The sequence below is a fragment of the Pteropus medius genome, unplaced genomic scaffold (assembly GCF_902729225.1).
Source record: "Pteropus medius unplaced genomic scaffold, Ma_sr-lr_union100, whole genome shotgun sequence".
Taxonomy (NCBI): domain Eukaryota; kingdom Metazoa; phylum Chordata; class Mammalia; order Chiroptera; family Pteropodidae; genus Pteropus; species Pteropus medius.
Genome location: NW_024347790.1, coordinates 1,217,874 through 1,234,679, shown reverse-complemented (window position 1 = coordinate 1,234,679; position 16,806 = coordinate 1,217,874). Strand labels below are relative to the sequence as shown.

At 45.2% G+C, this 16,806-nt stretch overlaps 1 protein-coding gene and 1 long non-coding RNA gene across 4 annotated transcripts in view; one reads left to right on the top strand and one right to left on the bottom strand.

Annotated features, from left to right (window-relative positions):
- Positions 1-7,645, top strand: part of FRMD4A (FERM domain containing 4A) — a 282,780-nt gene extending 275,135 nt beyond the window's left edge. For both annotated transcript variants that reach the window (XM_039877422.1, XM_039877421.1), the window contains one exon: positions 6,522-7,645. The gene's annotated coding sequence lies outside the window, so the exon portion shown is untranslated. The remainder of the gene's footprint in view (positions 1-6,521) is intronic.
- On the bottom strand, positions 76-7,493 carry LOC120614614 (uncharacterized). 2 transcript variants are annotated; one of them, XR_005656014.1, is made up of 4 exons: positions 7,404-7,493; positions 3,810-3,930; positions 2,151-2,487; positions 76-1,584 (listed from the first exon to the last, which is right to left on the bottom strand). It is a non-coding gene; the product is annotated as an uncharacterized LOC120614614 (long non-coding RNA). The 2 variants fall into 2 exon arrangements; XR_005656013.1 differs by having other exon boundaries at positions 76-1,564.
- Positions 7,646-16,806: the final 9,161 nt, after the last annotated feature.

Sequence of the window (16,806 nt, the reverse complement as noted above, 5' to 3'; positions counted from 1 at the left end):
TTAACGAATGCTCGTCTAATCAGAACATTCCCCATAATGGTTGTCATCTATATAAAGAGGTAATCTGAGGCACGCTCAAATTAACAGAAATTGAGTTTATTTGCGAATAGAAGAACAACTGCAGTTCTGGAAATGCACGCTATAGCGAGCTACATGCGAGCCCCTTGAGGATTTGGGGCAGGCTGTAGTTACGGGGAGGGAGTGAAAATGAGGGGGAAGTCCAGCCAGAGTCCAAGCGGTAAGTTCATTAGCTTGAGGATGGAGACATTAGATTCTTGGTAGACGCTCACTGGTCCGGAGATAAGTCTCGGTGGTCTGGTAATCAGCATTTACGGGAAACTGGTCTCAGTTCTAAGTTCTGTTCTGAGAGCGCATGTGTGATTCTCTATTTCATAGCCTCCGGTTCCATTCTAGACTGAAATCCTTTCACATTTCCTCTCCTGATCAAGACCTTTTGCAGAAAACATCACTAACGAACCATGTCATTTAGGCGTTGTTTTCCTCCTTCCTTTTGATTTTTTTTTTTCTTGATCAAAGACATTGTTAGATGGACTACATGTCCCTCAGAGCAGGGAAGGACCATCCTCAGGTGTCTGGTCTCATGGAGGAGGGAAATGGCAAGTGGATTTCATTGGCCTTATTTGAAAAACGAGAAATGTCAACAGCCAGACTGCACATTTGGATCAGGGAACAAGGCAGTCCAGACACGGCATGAATGGACTTGGTGGTTAGACTGGCTGGTGTCCTCTGCTGATTTGAGAAGAGCTGTAAATTCCTATAAGATCGGGTTAGGTTTCCTGTATGAGCCTGTCTTCACGGTCTCCATTTTGTCCCTAACAAAAGTGACTCCATTTCTGTGATGTTCCACAGTTTTTTGATCAAGTCCCTATGAGAGGGTGCTGAAACCCAGTGTGTTTCTTCTGCATGGACTTCATCCATTTTGTCTGTCTTTAACCATGCCATGATTGGACATCTTTCTTCAGGGTGAGGAAAGATTTGGGGGTTAGGAGCAACTGTAAGGCCACATTTGAGCAACTTCTTATAATGGGTCCAAGTGGAGGATCAAGGCAGGGAGACTGTGTCAACTGTACAGGTGTTACTGTTGCTTGCAGTGTTGTGAGATATCTGTGGGTTTATTTTTACCAAGCCTCAGTAGACAACAATTGAGTACTTTAAAAATCACAAGAAAATAACAAAAAGGCTGGAAAGACCAATTTATAGTACAGATCTAACCCTTAAACCCAGTCCTGTAGGTAACCAGCTGAATAAATCAAAATTCCAAGATGTCAGAAAGGACTTATTGTACCCAATGAGCTTGTTGTTGGATTTGGTGTAACTGACCCTTAACTTTCCCAGAGTGTTAGTCCAAGTACAACAAGCGGTGCTGACGACAGACGCCGCCTTGTTCAGCTGCGGGATAATCGAGGGCTAGCCTACCGTCCAGGACAGCTTCAGCGAGCGAGTCCGGGGGTCCGTGCTGGGCAGCTGTGACTTTCGCAGTACAGTCGGCAGTGTTTCCAAGGGGTAAAGAGGTGTCTGATCGCAGCCCCCTCCGTTCTCACTCCTAACGAGAGAAGGTGGGATCTGTCAAACGAAGGGAATCCAGAACGCCTCCTGGTGAGTCCTCTTGAACATGACAAGGGAACTGCAGGGGAGCTGACTAGTGAGGCGTCTCTGCTTGGTTGTGGACAGTTAGGACAGTACATTAACTGCAGAGGCACTGCCCGGTTATGCGCCAGCCACCAGGGCATTCATAGGCCCAAGGAGTATGACCACCACCACAGATAACTCCTTTCAGGGCACAAACCACTCCTGCTGAGGTGACACTGCTGATGGATTTTCATGGATTGTTGCATCTGCCCATTCAAACCAGGGTTAAATTAGGTTTCTGGTGCAGTGGGAAGTAAATCTAAATTCCTTGCAAAGGCAGATGCCACTGGTGAGATTTTTTTCATGATCAGGGCAGATCTGATTTAGATAATCAGAACATAGGGGTGCAGGTATACTATGGTTTGCATGGGTATTTGTATCTAACCGATTAGAGAAAGGAAAAAAAGCACTGGGAAGCCTGGCTGCAAAAATTTAAGTTTGTAGCTGACATCAAAGGGAATCTATTGTTTATGGTGGCATCAGGAGGGAAAACTACTTACAGGAAGGACCAAGGGTCTCCAACATCATGGGAGATACAGAGCTCTAGATGGTGAATCCAGCAGCCTGAAATACAGTCCAACAACTAGCTTCTGGGAGATCTTGAGTTTGAGACCACCGGTGGCACTGCTGGTCCATTCAGGTCTGTGACCCCAGGGTCAGATGCCTTCAGGTTTAGCTAGACGGGAACTGGAGAGCAGTACCAAGAAAGGTCCTTTCTAACAACCGAGTCCTTTAGTTGTCTTTTCCAGTGACATATTCTACAGAAGTAGGTCATGAGGAGATCAGACGTCAGGTTGTATTCTTGTTCAGCATAGACTTAACTTGTGAGAGATGTTTCTGGAAATAGAGAATAGCAATATTTTAGTAGGCCCCACTGGGCAATTTGATGGTCAGAGTGTGGGGGAATTAAGCAGACACGTGGGTCTGCTGGTTACCTATTTTGTAAGGCGTGAGCTTATGTTTTGCAAAAGGTAAAGGACCTTGGTTTCTCTAGACCAGTGACACCACCTTGGTCCAGGGAAGTTCCAAAGTCTCATAAAACTTTCGTAATTGGGTTTTAATGATGCCATGTTAGTCCTGAAGGTTGAGGCTGGTAGGGGCAGTGCAGTCTCTGTAGCATAGGAAGGACTCTGCAGAGTCCCTGGATTGCCTGGCCAGTAGAATGAGTTCTGAGGTCTCTGCAAAACAGTGGTGTCTCCCCATCTAAGGATGATGGTTTCAGGTAATTTCTTTACAAAAAGGCAGTTGCTTATCAATAGGATAAAGCTTCTCTACCCAGTAAGAAACATACGGACCATGACCAATTCATAACGCTTGTTCTTAACAACTGTTTACACATGAAAATTCCTCGATATTGAACCAAATCTTATCTTCCTTGCTGACGAATTTTGTAACAGATAACGTGAACTTATTTGACTAGTAAACCCAGGTAGAATTAAAGTCGTATATCTACATTACAAATTAATTTTGGCAATACCACCTGGAAGTAGAAAAATATTACACCTTACAATGTACACAAATATGCAGATGCAAACAGAGATGTTTTCACTTTAAAATATTAGACTTGAGAATGGTACCAACGCACAAATCACTAGTTTATAAAAGAACAGTTGGATCCAAATCGCAGCCTTTAATTACGCACAAATTCTCTTGAGGTTGGCCGGTGACCTAGTGTCAATCCAGCCTGTTTCGTGACCAACTTATCCCAGGGCGGGAGTCTTAAAGTTACCTGGCGTGCATACAAACAGCTTTTCAGTGCTCAACCTGTGCCCAGCAATTTTGCAGCTTTGGCTGCCGGGATGCCCATTAACAAGAGGCTCATTCTTTTACGTCATCGTGGGCACACTAAAAAGCTGTAGAAGGCCTGAGGGATGCACCTCCAGCCGTTCCCAAAGTGAAACTGTAGGCTGAACCAGCAGACAGCAACAAATGGGGACTGTGGACTAGCCAAGGGCTAGTGCCTCGGGGGTTATAGGCGGAACTGTCTGCCAGCTCAAGGGACCAGCCAAGCCCTGGACCATGGACTAACCAAGGGCTAAGGACAGGTACTCTGCTGGCGCCTCCCTCTCAGTCTAGACTGACCGTTAACCCTGGACTGGAAAGCCAGTTAGACTGATAGTTCAGCACAGAGAAGAGCCCGGAGCCACGGAGCAGCTTACCCACGGCCCTCGGAAATGGCGAGAAAGGGACCTCGGAGGGTTCATAAGTACCAGAGCCTGTGTTTCTTGTTGTCCACGAAGCTGTGAGCTATCTCCTTTGGGTTCCATCACTGCCACCACACTGTTAAAAAAACAAAATTCAGCTGAGTAAATTTTCAAGATCATTTTGGCTTTAGTCTTTTAAGTTGCAACCTAATTCCTTGAGGAATTTAAAACTGTACTTGTCTTACAAATCTAGTCTTTATGAGAACAGAAATGCAGCACTCAAAGCCCACGTGTCCTTTTTATCAATCCCCAGATCTCCTCTGTTCATCTCGAAAGACTTGCAGATGTTGTAAAAGATCTGAATTTAGGAAACCAAAGTCCTTCTTGGGGAAACTTGCATTCTTTCCCTGTGCATCTGAGAGAGAACTGTTCTACCGCTCTCTCCAGGAACTCTTATGGGGCTGTCTCTTTGAAATGCAAACTTTAGGGAGGTAATTCCTATCAGAAGGAAAAAAAAGAGGGAGGGTGGGTGGAGTCTATCTGGAACTAAGGCAAATGAAAAATCGTGTCTTCTCCACAAATATTAATAAAAAGGTTTAGCCATCTGAGCAGGTAACCTTAATGTACTCCAACTTCCAGAAGCATGATTTTTATCCAACTGTTCTTTTATAAACTAGTGAGTTATGCATTATCTATCGAGCTGTCTAAAGCTGCTTGGCCCTGCCTGGGCATGTGCCCCTTTTTAAACCAGTGACTGTGGCCAGAGGACTCAGGTCCACCTGCATCACTTTTCCTCCCTTGGCAAGGGGAGGGGGTGACATGCTGGTAGAGAACACCACTCAGACCACATGGCATTACAGAGAGACTCTACCAGGGTGTCACCCCCACCCTGGCCCCCAAGAGACACCGTCTGTCCACAGCGGGGTCCAAGCACCTTTTGCCATTGTGCCTAAGGGACTGAGAAGCTTTGTGGCAAAAAGTTTTGTCAGGGCAGAGAGGGAGTGTGCAGGGTGGGTGTAATGGAGTCAGCCATTTACCACCTAAATACAGCAACATATAGTCATGGCCAGTACATAACCAAGGGACTTCACGTTACTTTGCTTCCAAAGCCACACTTACGCATTAACCCTGGTATACTTCAGGGGTCCAGGCACGGCACTCTCAATAAAGCCCACAGCATGTTCACACCCTGGGATTTTCCAACTTTCATGGTATTTTTTAAAACCAGATGAGAAACATTTACAAAATCCAGAATGTCTTCATCCATTTGTTCCTAGACATACCCCCAAATCAGACAGACAAGTGGGGTTGACTGATCATTAATCGTAAGCTGGTTCATGAGGCTGTGTTTAAGATGCTTTTTCAACTCAGTTTTCTTTGAAACACGTTGGATTAGGGCCTTTTCCTGTCACCCATCCCCAGCATAACCCCCACACTACGTATGGGGAGACCAGGAGCAGGGGAGAAAAGCTGACATTTACGGAAAGTCTTTATGGTGTTTCCAACTAGATCTTTCTGCCCCAATTGGCAGGTGCTCTAGGGAGGTTAAACTTGAAAGTCCAGCCTTTAACAACACACAGACCTACTAACTCAGTCACAGACCAATGTCATTCACAGGAACATTACTTCAAACGCTGAAGCTTGTAGTTAAAGGCCTAGAGGCTTTGTCCCCTTAGGAATCAGCACAAATGAACAGCATGAATGAAATAACCCGAGTAAGAGCTGAAAACACGAGACACAAGGCCCTCCAGGCCAGCGCCAGGGGCTGGGTGAGAGCAACAGCATGGCGTCCACCCCCGCGGGCCGCAGCCAGCCTCTGGGCACCTACTGGGCAAATTCCAACCCATCCCCATTTTCACCTTTATCTTGCCCTTACACAGCTAGTTTAGGATCCCGAGAGATGGGCTGTTTTCCTAAAAATGACATCCCGAGGATGATTATTGGTTTCAACATAAGTATGTGTGCGAACCCTTCTTGATACATAAAAATTACTTCTACTCAACCTACACAGTGATGTCTACCCAATTTTTTAAGTTTTTTTCTATATGCTTTCCTATGTATTTTCAGTAAACCTTTTATTATTACAAACATGTTATTTACCTTAAACAGTCAGCAATAATTCAAAAGTTTTTAAAACTCAACTCAAAATATCACCTCAGTCTCACTGTAGGGGAAACCTGACATTTCAAATGTGCTTTTAGGACAGAATAAAAATCTACTCATGAAATCTGGTTACTCCCGAGTCTCACGGAAGAGAACCCAAAGCAGCGGTTCCGTGGTAAAAGAATCCTGAGCAATCCAGCCCAAGGGGTTCTTGGCCTTGGCTGCCCGAGAGAATCACTTGGAGAGGCTTTGAGAGCTCGTGTTGCTCAAGCACACCCCAGACCAACTAAGGCAGTGTCTCTGGGTGGGGCCCAGACATGAGTACTTTTGAGATTTCCAGGTGATTCCAGCAGGCAGCCAAGCTTGAGAACCGCGACGCAGGTAGGCGTTAGTTCCATTCCACTCTTTCACCAATGTTCAAGGTTCAGGTTCCCTCTAAGTGGGTTTTCTTCTGTCTGCGGGAGCCTTCTACACACTCAGCGCCGCATGAGGCCTAGTTCCTCGTGGACAGGGAAGACGCTGATCAGCACCGGGCCCTGTGCAAGCACAGCACGGCATGCTCGCAGGACGGGCTGGTAAATACCATTCCCCACTAACCGTCCCCTCTCCTTGAATTCCCTGCAGGAGCTACAGCGATAGCTGTTTCCTGGATTCCTCCCTCTATCCAGAACTAGCTGACGTCCAGTGGTACGGGCAGGAAAAGGCCAAGCCCGGGACCCTTGTGTGAGCCAGCCGGCCTCAATCTGACCGTCTCAACGCCATTCTGAGATCACCTCACTGCCTCTCATTTGCCTTACCCAGACGCACTGTCTCACCCTGCACCAGCTTCGGCCCTCAGCACTTTTTTTCTCCTGTCTCCGCATCCCCTCACCCTCAAAAACCTGACTGAGGAGACATTCTGGAAGGTTCCGGTCCCACTGTGTGTCCCCTGGCTCTCTTGCCCACAGAGAGCCAGGCAGCAATCCTCAATGGCACCCTGGTGGCTTCCCCCTGCCGTGACAGCCCCCAAGCCAGGAACCGTCGGGGAAGCTGGCTGGCATCAAATTCCTATGGACAAGTGGCATGGGTAGAGAACAGGAAAGGGGATTCAAGTACAGGGTGATCCAGAAAGACTATTGAGCTGTGGCAGCCTGCCGCCTGGAGGCCAACCAAGCACTTCGAGCAAACGAGCAAACGATGCCTGCGGTGGGGATGTTCACTTGACACCTGAAACATTCTTTGGGGGAGTGGCTTTTGGGGGAGGGAGAGAATGAAAAAGGAAGCTTAACCTGTCAGATTCATCAGAGGATCACAATCAGTTCTATGCTGCCAAAGATTTAAAAAATTAAAAAAATAAAAACAAAAAATAAGAGGGGCCAAGAGGAAGACATTCTTTCTGCAATTAAATCTCAAATTCTAAACTGCTACAACACAGCACAAGTGAAAGTCAACCGTCTGTAAATTGTTTCCCCTGTTCTTCCCTCTCCTGTTCTGCCCTCTCCCTGAGTGGCGAGCCTGAAAACTAACCTGGAGCGATGTCCTGTGGCGAGCCTCGGCTGGCACGGCTGACTCGGATCTCCGGAGTCTGGACGTGAAGCAGACGGACCTGTGGGGAGTAGCAGAGTGTTCTATCGGCCCTGGTCTGTACGGGGATTCAGCTCAAGTCCAAGACACAAAGCTGCTCTCCTCTTGGGATTTGTAGGAACATAAGGTGATGATTGCCAAAAGTGGTTCTCTCTCATTAAAACAACCAGTAAATGTGTATCCTATTTTTTTGCACAAGGTGTTTCATTTTGTTTTTGATGGGAAACCAAGGGAAAAGCACACTGCGATCCATTCAAAGTGTTTCACTGTTGTGGCTCATTTTATGTTTGTTAGCACTTGTGTGACAAAGAGCTCAGATCCGATTTTGGTTACCAGTGTGTCACTTATTCAGAAAACCCAATTATGCCCGTAGGTAGAAAGATTTTACTCAACGTGTCTACTAAGCAGAGCAGGGTTGAAAAAAATATCAGCTCCCAGGGGGCCCACATGCCTACAGCAGCAGCAGCCACCTTGACGTACCGTCTGTCTGCAGGTACCAAAAGAAGAAAGAGGAACAAAAAAAGGTGTGGGAGCTGCATGTTTACACGTGTTTTTGAGCTATGCTTAATACACAACTGGAAAGCCATCAATCTTCAGAGGCCTCAAAACTACTTTTATAATAATAACAAGTGCAAACTCTTAGTTGGGTCGTTCAAAATGGCACAAACACGGTCTCCACAGAGGTGGTATGCTGTGCTTATTGGGGGATATTTTTTTCTCACTCATAATGACTTCCTATTGGAAAGGCATTTGACAGCCAAGAGACAGGAGCTGGGGTGGGGGTAGTTTTGTGGGAAAGCAGAACTGAAGTTAGCTTTAGTGTAAAAAGAAAAACCTTTGTTCTCTATGTGTGTGTAATCTAAGAGGAACAACAGCCTCCACGAGACCAGGAGGGTGAGAATGGACAGTCACGAAACCACTAACCGTGGGGCGTCCTCCGCTGCGGCTGGAGAGGGCGGGGACTCACAGCGCCCGGGCACGTGTGGATGATCCGCGGCCTGGTCTCACGGCTCTGCGCGGCCGGGCTGGCGATGCCGCCTTGTGGAAGGGATTAATATTCACAGAACACTTTAGGGGTAAACCCTGCAGGATAAACACAACTGGTTATAATGTTACTAAATGATTCTGGGGGGGGAGAGAGTGAGGGGGAGGCTGAGGGGAGGGTGGGAGGGGTTCTTGCTCTCATTTTGATGGTCAGAGCTACAAACAGCAGTTCTTTTTCCTTCCCTGTTCAGAAACATCATACATTGGGCCATTTTTCTCTCAAAAGAAGATATGGGGATAATCAAACTGAACTAAGTGCAACAGGAAAAAGTCAAAGGGAAATAGAGAAGGCGACAAGGTTACATAAACAAGTACAGTAGTCTGAAGTCACGTGTGAAGTCAGTCGGATCAAGCTTTTAGCCCATTTTGGTCACAAGGAATGAGAGATGAAAACTAAATGCTTGGGTTCTGGATTCAGGCGGGCAGAAAGGAATGGAGTGGGAGGGGGACTACACTTCAGACAGACATCGCGATAGTCTGGTAGTAAAGACGGAGATTAAGTAAAACAGGTTCTACTGTTTAGCTGCGTTCAGTTACTACAAAGTGTACATAAATTATTAGTCCTTTGAGACTGACATGATTAATGAATGATCGACGTGGTGGGAAACGATATAGTTATTGTATACAGGCACTTGCAAGCTCTTTAGAGATCCCTATTTCTTTAAAACAAAACAAGATGCACCATGAAGCCCCTGGTCTACTAGAAAGCCCCTACTGGATTCTGTGGATATTTGTAAGAAATCGCCTGTTCAGCCAGCACACTGGTGAAAACGCCCACATCAGACTTTGTTGTGAGGCAGGTGGATTTATTTTATTATATAGAGGTGAATGTTGGAACTGTTAAAATTCTGATTTGTTTTCATTATTAGTTTAGTTCTAAATATAGCAAACCCCATCCAGGTGCTATCAGATGACCAGTTACTGCTTAGTTAACTAGGTGTAAAGTTTTTCATACACATTAATGTCAATAGTTTATTACAAGTTGTGTAAAACGGACTCTAGTTTAATAATGGGGAAAAAAGGATTAGGTTGCTCCTGAAACTGTAGAGCATGTAAAATGATTTTAATGGATTCTGTTCAACTGTAATCAATGAAAAAGAGGTATGTTGTAGACAAAATTGCAGAATTAAAAAGAAATCTGCTTTTAATTTATTCTTTTTGTATTAAGAATTTGTATAGTACCTTTAAATTTTGCAAAACAGTGTTGTCAACACTTATTAAAGCATTTTCAAAATGAAAACATCTCAGTTGCCTCTTGGAGATTTTATTTTAAATGATAAATGCTTGCGCATGCCCTGGAAATCTGTAATTTGGGTGCCTGTGTCCTCACTGGGCTCCTTTTCAAAGTCAAGCTACAGATGCTATTCTCACTGGCTTGCTAGATGACGTAGACAAGCTTGGTTCATGCAGTCGAGCCTAATTCTTCTTATTCTAATTTCCTTTTATTACTTATACAAAAATAATATATTCTCAATTTTGTTATTTCTCCTACTCCAAAAAAGGATTTGCGATGAGAGGTCAGTCTCTGTCGGGATGCTATTTTAGTACCTGTATCACAGCTGCTCATTACAATAGTTACCCACGTGTGGCATGTGCCAGGCATAGGGACCATTCCCACAGAAGAAACACGGGATGTGGGCTCTTGGTGTCAGCCTTAGTGTCTCCACGTGGCCTCTGGTTCTGTGTAGGAGGCAGAAGTCCAACCAGGGAGACAGGCAACACACTCAGGCTCTTTAGCACCACTGCTATTCACCTCTGCTCACACCACAGCTCAAATTCTGTCACCCATCTCCACATCCTATCACCAAAGCAACAGCCTACTGGGCCTGCAGGTACAAAGAGCCCCACGTTTATGGGCAAAATAGTAACCAGCTGACTTTAGTAGAAACTTTATAGCAGTTGAACCCCCGATTCCCTAACCTAACCCGGCATGCATCGCTTCTCTAGCAGGAAACCAGAGGTCTGGCAGCCAAGACCATCCCGGGGTGGAAAGCCCTCCCTGGATGGAAGCCCTGGCTGAGGTATTTGCCACTAGAGCAGGCTGACTAACCCCTGCCAAAAATGAGAGAAACCCACTGAGAACGTGAAGCATGCCTGGAAGGGGGCCCGTTAAGACAGCACTTCATAGTTTCTAAGCCTCTCCTGGGGAGAGCAACCGGGGCCTCTGTATCTACATTAATTTCAAACAAACAGGGATCTTCTAAAAGTCTTTTACATGTAAGTATGTGACAACTCAGGAAACTAGTATCTTCCCTTTGAGCTCTATCATCACAGGAAAGCAACTGGCACACAGGCAGATGGGACTTTTTCGGTTTTTTCCGCTCCTTCCTACCTTTCACCACACATACTCTCCCCCCGGCCCCCACCCACAGTGCCGACAAGGCAATGCCAAAGTTATTATTTTGGTCAACAGAGAACACAAACACTAAATCCCAGCAGAAAGCATGAGAAATAGCCAGGATTTTCCCTTCCTCTTCTCCCAGAATACCAGTTCAAAAAAGCTCATACATAAAATTCTCTCTAAAAAGGGGGGTGTCAGAAAACCACTGATGAGCAAGCAGGCGGCAGGCCACCGTGAAGTCATTCACTGCACGTTCTGTGCTGAGTCCAGGTCTTCAGAAGCTTACACTCTCGTGGATCAGACAGACAGGCACGCAACCACAACAAAAGGGGAACGTCAGGTTGCCGACATTAAACAGAAAGAGAGATGAAAATGGGTCCCAGGGATGAAATCAACAAGTGTGCAAACAGGATCTCTCACTGATCCCTCATACAAGGAGGTCACTGGTCAGAGATGGCAGAGGAAAGGCAAAAGGACCTGCAGAAGCCTTGCACAAAGCCAGAAGGGCCTGGACTGCGATTCAGGAGTATAAACGTTCATTGATACGGCCCATACATTCACAGTTGCATCAAGATTTTTTTTTTTATCAGAAACTCTTCGCTTCATAAATTTTTATCCATTTTCTATCAAATCTTCATCCATTTTCTATCAAACTCACTCCACTCACGCTTTCCTTCCCCCCACTCTACCAAAACCACTCGTCAAGGTCAAGGATGACTCCCGCAATACCAAACCCAATGAGTAACTCTGCTACTTACCGGCGATGCTGACCACAGTCAATCCCTCCAGCTCCCTTCGCTGTGACACCTTCACTGGGATCCCAGGTTTTCCTCCTCACCACGGTACAGGGCTCTTCTTTCCAAAGCCCTTGGCAGTTATCCTCTGTCGCCTGACTTCTTGGGCTGCTTCTCTTCATTATCCACAACCACTCTTCTTGTAGATCGCATCTTGTCTCGTGGTTTGAAGGGTCATCTCTATGCTGATGGCATCTGTACTTATCCCCACACCCTGGACCTCCTCTCTGAAACTTGTATATCCCACTGCCTACTCAGCATCTCCACACGGGTGTCTGACAGGCTAACATGTCCCGAACCGAACTTCTGACCTGCCCCTCCAAACCTGCTCCATTAACCATCTTCCCCAGCTCAGTTAGGCAACTGCAGCCTTTCCGTGCTCAGGCCGAAAACCTCAGACTCATCCATGATTGCTCTCTCTCACGCCTCACATCTGCAGCAAAACGAATGTAAAATCCCTGCACTTAAGAGATTTCTATTGTATTTGGGGGTAGAAAAAGGAAAAAAAAAAAAAGTAAATTATATAAGATAGTAGAAAGTGGTAAGAAATCAGGGATGGTGGAAGATTTAGTCTCTGAGAAAAAGAAACATCTCTTCCTCCAAGTCAGGTAAGAAAAACTGCTGGAAGGTGGAGAGGTGGACAGAGACCTTAAGCTCGCTCTATATTCACCCTGGTGCGAGAAAAGGTAAGTGAAGTCAGCCTCTCTTGAGAGGGGAGCAAGGTAGGGTCAGGATGGAACATGGTCACAAGGATTAGAATATAAAATAGCCCAAGAGGAAAGGAAAGTGGAGAATGTCCTCCAGGCTTCACTTAGGGACCAGATGACACGGTGGCTACAATTCCCTCCTGGCGTTTACTAGCCAGGGCATGGGAACAAGCAGATGGGGTGATCCAGGCTTCAGTTTTACGCTGTGGCATGACAAAAGGCTAGAAGAGTAAGACAGCAGAAGGTTCTGGTGAAGAGTGACTGAAATGACAATGGAGCTGGAGGACCAGAGAGAAGAATGAAGCCAGGAAGGTGCTGATAAAGCAGAAAACAGAGGAATAAACAGGATGCCTTGAAGAGGCCGAGGAAGAGCAGAGTGGGAGCGAGGATAGGACTTCATGACTAGACAATACTCATTTCCCCGTAATTCCGTGTAGGGAGAATCACCCCAATCTAATACTCTCACATGGAAAAGTCGCTGTGACACTGACATAGGCTAGCGGGACACCGCGCCTGGGGTCGCTGTGAAGAGGACCTGGGTCCCCTTCGTGCAGGATCTGCGAATCTGGCTGCTTGTTGTATCGGGATCAAAACCACACCAATTATTTTAACAGAGATGATCTGATAAAAACAACTGTTAACCAGATAGTGAAGAGGTGACAGAGCAAAAAAGGGGACACGGATGTCACAGGGATAAGCACAGGAAGCAGCTACCATCTTAGGGATGGGAAACAAAGACACGGGATTATCAAAACACAGAAGCTCGAAGCAGGCGCCCTGTGGCGCCGGCAGTTAGACTTGAGTGGACGCGGCTCTGCTGGCACCATTGCCCGGGGACCCTGGCAGGACCCCCTGAGCCGGTTCAAAACTCCAAAGAGGGGGCGCCAGCTGACGGTGCTCTGACCTCTGAGTGGCAAGACCACACTGGCTCTGCAAGTGTGGAAACGCTGCGAACTGGAGCCAGCTCCGCCAGGAATTAACTGTCACTGCTGGGCTGAGATCCATGGCTGTGCCGTCACCGTTAGGGACAGGAAGCAAACAGAGAGGAGCAGGTCCCTCTTCCCCACTCTGCGTTCCAGTCTCTCATGTGCCCACTCCCAGCAGGACCTAACAGAAGCTGGCCGGCCAAGGAGAGTTGTGGCCAGCAGAGTCTCATCGCCAAGCAGAGTGAGGAGGCACGGGGCGAGCTGAGACACCAGCTTCGCAGCCAGCGCCTGCTAACCAGCAGCCTGGCCCTTCCCCTCTGAGTTGTGGCTAATCAACTCACTTGTGGTCCCCAAGTCCCAAGTAAGAGGATGAACGAAACGAATCTAAAATCGAACAGACCTCTAAAATCCGCTATAATATAAAGGACAAGCCAATTTCCAAATTTCAGATTTAAAAAAATTTATAAAGGACAAAAAACACATGCACCTTTTTAACCTATGTGAGTGTCCTGTGAGTCACTCACTGCCTTAAAAAGAACTGTAGGAATAATAAGTCAAAGCCTATCAAGATACTTTGCTCTTCTCCTGCCCTCAGACTGGGACTTACACTGCCAGTTCTCTGGGTCTCCAGCCGTTGGATTCAGGATGTAATTTATACCACTGGCTCTCCTGGTCTCCAGCTTGCAGTCAGCAGATCATGGGACTTCTCAGCCTCCAAAATCACATGAGCCGGTTCCTTAAGATTAAATATATACATATTTTTTCCATCTCCTATTGGTTCAGTTTCTCTGGAGAATCTTGACTAATAAAGCAGTTCAAGATTTATACAATGAATCCATGATACCATGAAAAAACTGCCTCTGCCATCTTTAGCATATGTCTCTCATCGTCAAGACTGAGATGGCTTGAAAGCATCTAAGCCTCATGACCACCTTCCAGGAAAGAACAGAGAAAGGGCAAAATATGTCTGTCAGCTAAGTCTGTCTCTTTCTTAGAAAAGCAACTGCCTCCTTCTGGAAGTCCTACCCAAAAGACTTCTATCCAAGTTATTGGTGGAACCACGTCACATGACCAGCTCAAATCTCAAAGCCTCCTAGGACGGCAAGTTGTTTTAACTGCATACACTGCAGCCCTGAACAAATTCGGGTTCTGTTAGCAAAGAAGAAAATGAAAACAGGATAAGCAACTCGCACTGATGTAGCACATAAGCTTGCACACCAGAAGGTAAAAACAGCCAAGTCTTAAATAATAATCTAGTAAAACTAAAGTTCAACAAAAATGCAAAACTTACACGATTTCTTCTTCTCTCATATCTTATACACAGGACATGTCACTATGATGGTACCATTAAACGAGAAAAAAATTACATTAAGATACATGATTTGACTTTTATACAGTTGGCAAAGACAGCTGACAAAGGTTATGTCAATTATCTGCGCTAGTTATGAGATTATTTCCCCTTTGCATAAAAAGCAACCTACCATGAAGGCAAGGCATAGAGTGGGAAAGCATTTATAATACATTATCTACCAAAGGACTCATAGCTAGAATATACGAAGAACTACAGACCAGTACGAAAAAGGCAGGCAATTCAATAGAAAAAATGAACAAAAATAATTTCACAAAAAATAATATCCAAATGACCATTAAATATATAAAAAAGGTGCTCAACTTTGTCACAAGGGATATGCATATGAAAGCCACAACGTGACACCACTTTAGCCCTCCAGAAAGGCTCAAGTGAAACTGACCGAGGATATACCAAGTGTGGCCAGGACGTGGAGCACCTGGAACTCTCAGCCCCTACTGTGGGAGTGAAAACTGGTGTTAGCCCCAGGAAAACTCTGACGGTATCTTCTAGAGCCGAGTACCTGCAGACCTTACGTCCCACAAATTTCACATCTTGGTATATACCCTACAGAAATTTATATTCATCAAAAACCGCATATACAATGTTCATATACAAACTAGGAACAACTCGAATATTTATCTACAGTAGAATGGATAAACTGTGGGATACAGCAATGAACGAACCACAACTACACACAACAAAGACGACTATCAGAAACCATAAATCGAGACAAAGAAATCAAATATAAAAAGTCAACCTTACTGTTTGACTCCATTTATAAATGGGCACATAGAAAAACAGGCAAACTAACCCATGTGGGGAATGACTACTAATGGTGATGAAAATGTTCCGAACTTTGTGCTGATGGTTGCACAACTCTAAATATTCTAAAAATCATTATACACTTTAAATGGGTGAATTTTATGGCATTACAGATCAATAAAGATGTCTTCTTTAAACGATGTTAGAAATCAGAACCATGGCTATGTCTACAAAGGGGTGTGAAAGGCTTTCTGGGGCATTAATAACATCTTTCCTAACCTGAACGCTAATTACTTTGGGAGATGTTCACTTTGATGAATTTATCATCATGTGGTATATATGCTTCTGCTTTGTGTACTTTTCTGTATGTATATTTCAATAAAAAATTTACATGAAAGGAAATGTAATCTAGCCGAGTCTTGGAAAATAATCCTCAAAGAGCTGAACAAACTCTCAACAGATACTCGATACATAATATTAGGCTCCTTATATCTCTCTCTGTCTCAACCCTACCTCACACTTCAAATGATCTCCTCTTTATTTTATAATCCCTTGTTTAATCCCGGTTTACAATTTACAATCAGCCTAAGGTAATCAATCACCTATCCTGACAATTTTACAGATGGCTTATATGCTGCTTGTCTTGGTTCTTCCTACCCTCTACAGACAAGTCTCCTCATTTAAACCTAAGAGTCGCTGCTTCAAAAGTATGTAGCATGTGTACTCAGGTTTTATCACCTACTAAATTTCACACTAACCTTGAGAGATAAGTGCTATCTCTATATCTCTGTATTTTAAAAAATTATAAAAAGTAGAGTCCTTTTGCCCTGAATTCACCCACCAGGTTATTTCCTTCCTCAACTCTGATAATTCCTTTTAATCAGTGGTTTTCAAACTGCTGGTCACAATGCATTAATGGGTTGCAAGCCAATTTATAGTCATGACCAGCATATTTTTTTTAAAGAAACACAACAGAAAACATAAGAATGCATTGCACATAACATGGTAAGTGCTTGTTTCAGAAATATATGCATACGTGTAATACTGGGTCTCCTTCATTTATCGTTTACTGTTGAGTTATGGTCAAAGAGTTTCAAAAGCTAGAGCTTTCAATCAACAGGGCGGCAGGGACTCTAAGCCGGAGTTCACTAAGGGAAGGAGAGGAGACGGTGCAGATGACTCTTGACGGCTGCGGTAGAAAGCCCAGTGAGTAGACCTGATGGGCAGTAGTGCTCAAAAACAGCTCAAAACTTCTCCATGGTAAAGGACACGTTAAGTTTGAATGCTGTGAGAGAGCTGGGAAAGCTGGTGAGTATCTCGAAGCCAGTGTTTAAGGACAGGAGGAGAGACTACACAAAAGGGAACGGCCTGGTCAAACAGACGCACCACGACCGGCAACACAAGGGTTAGTCTAAGCCAGG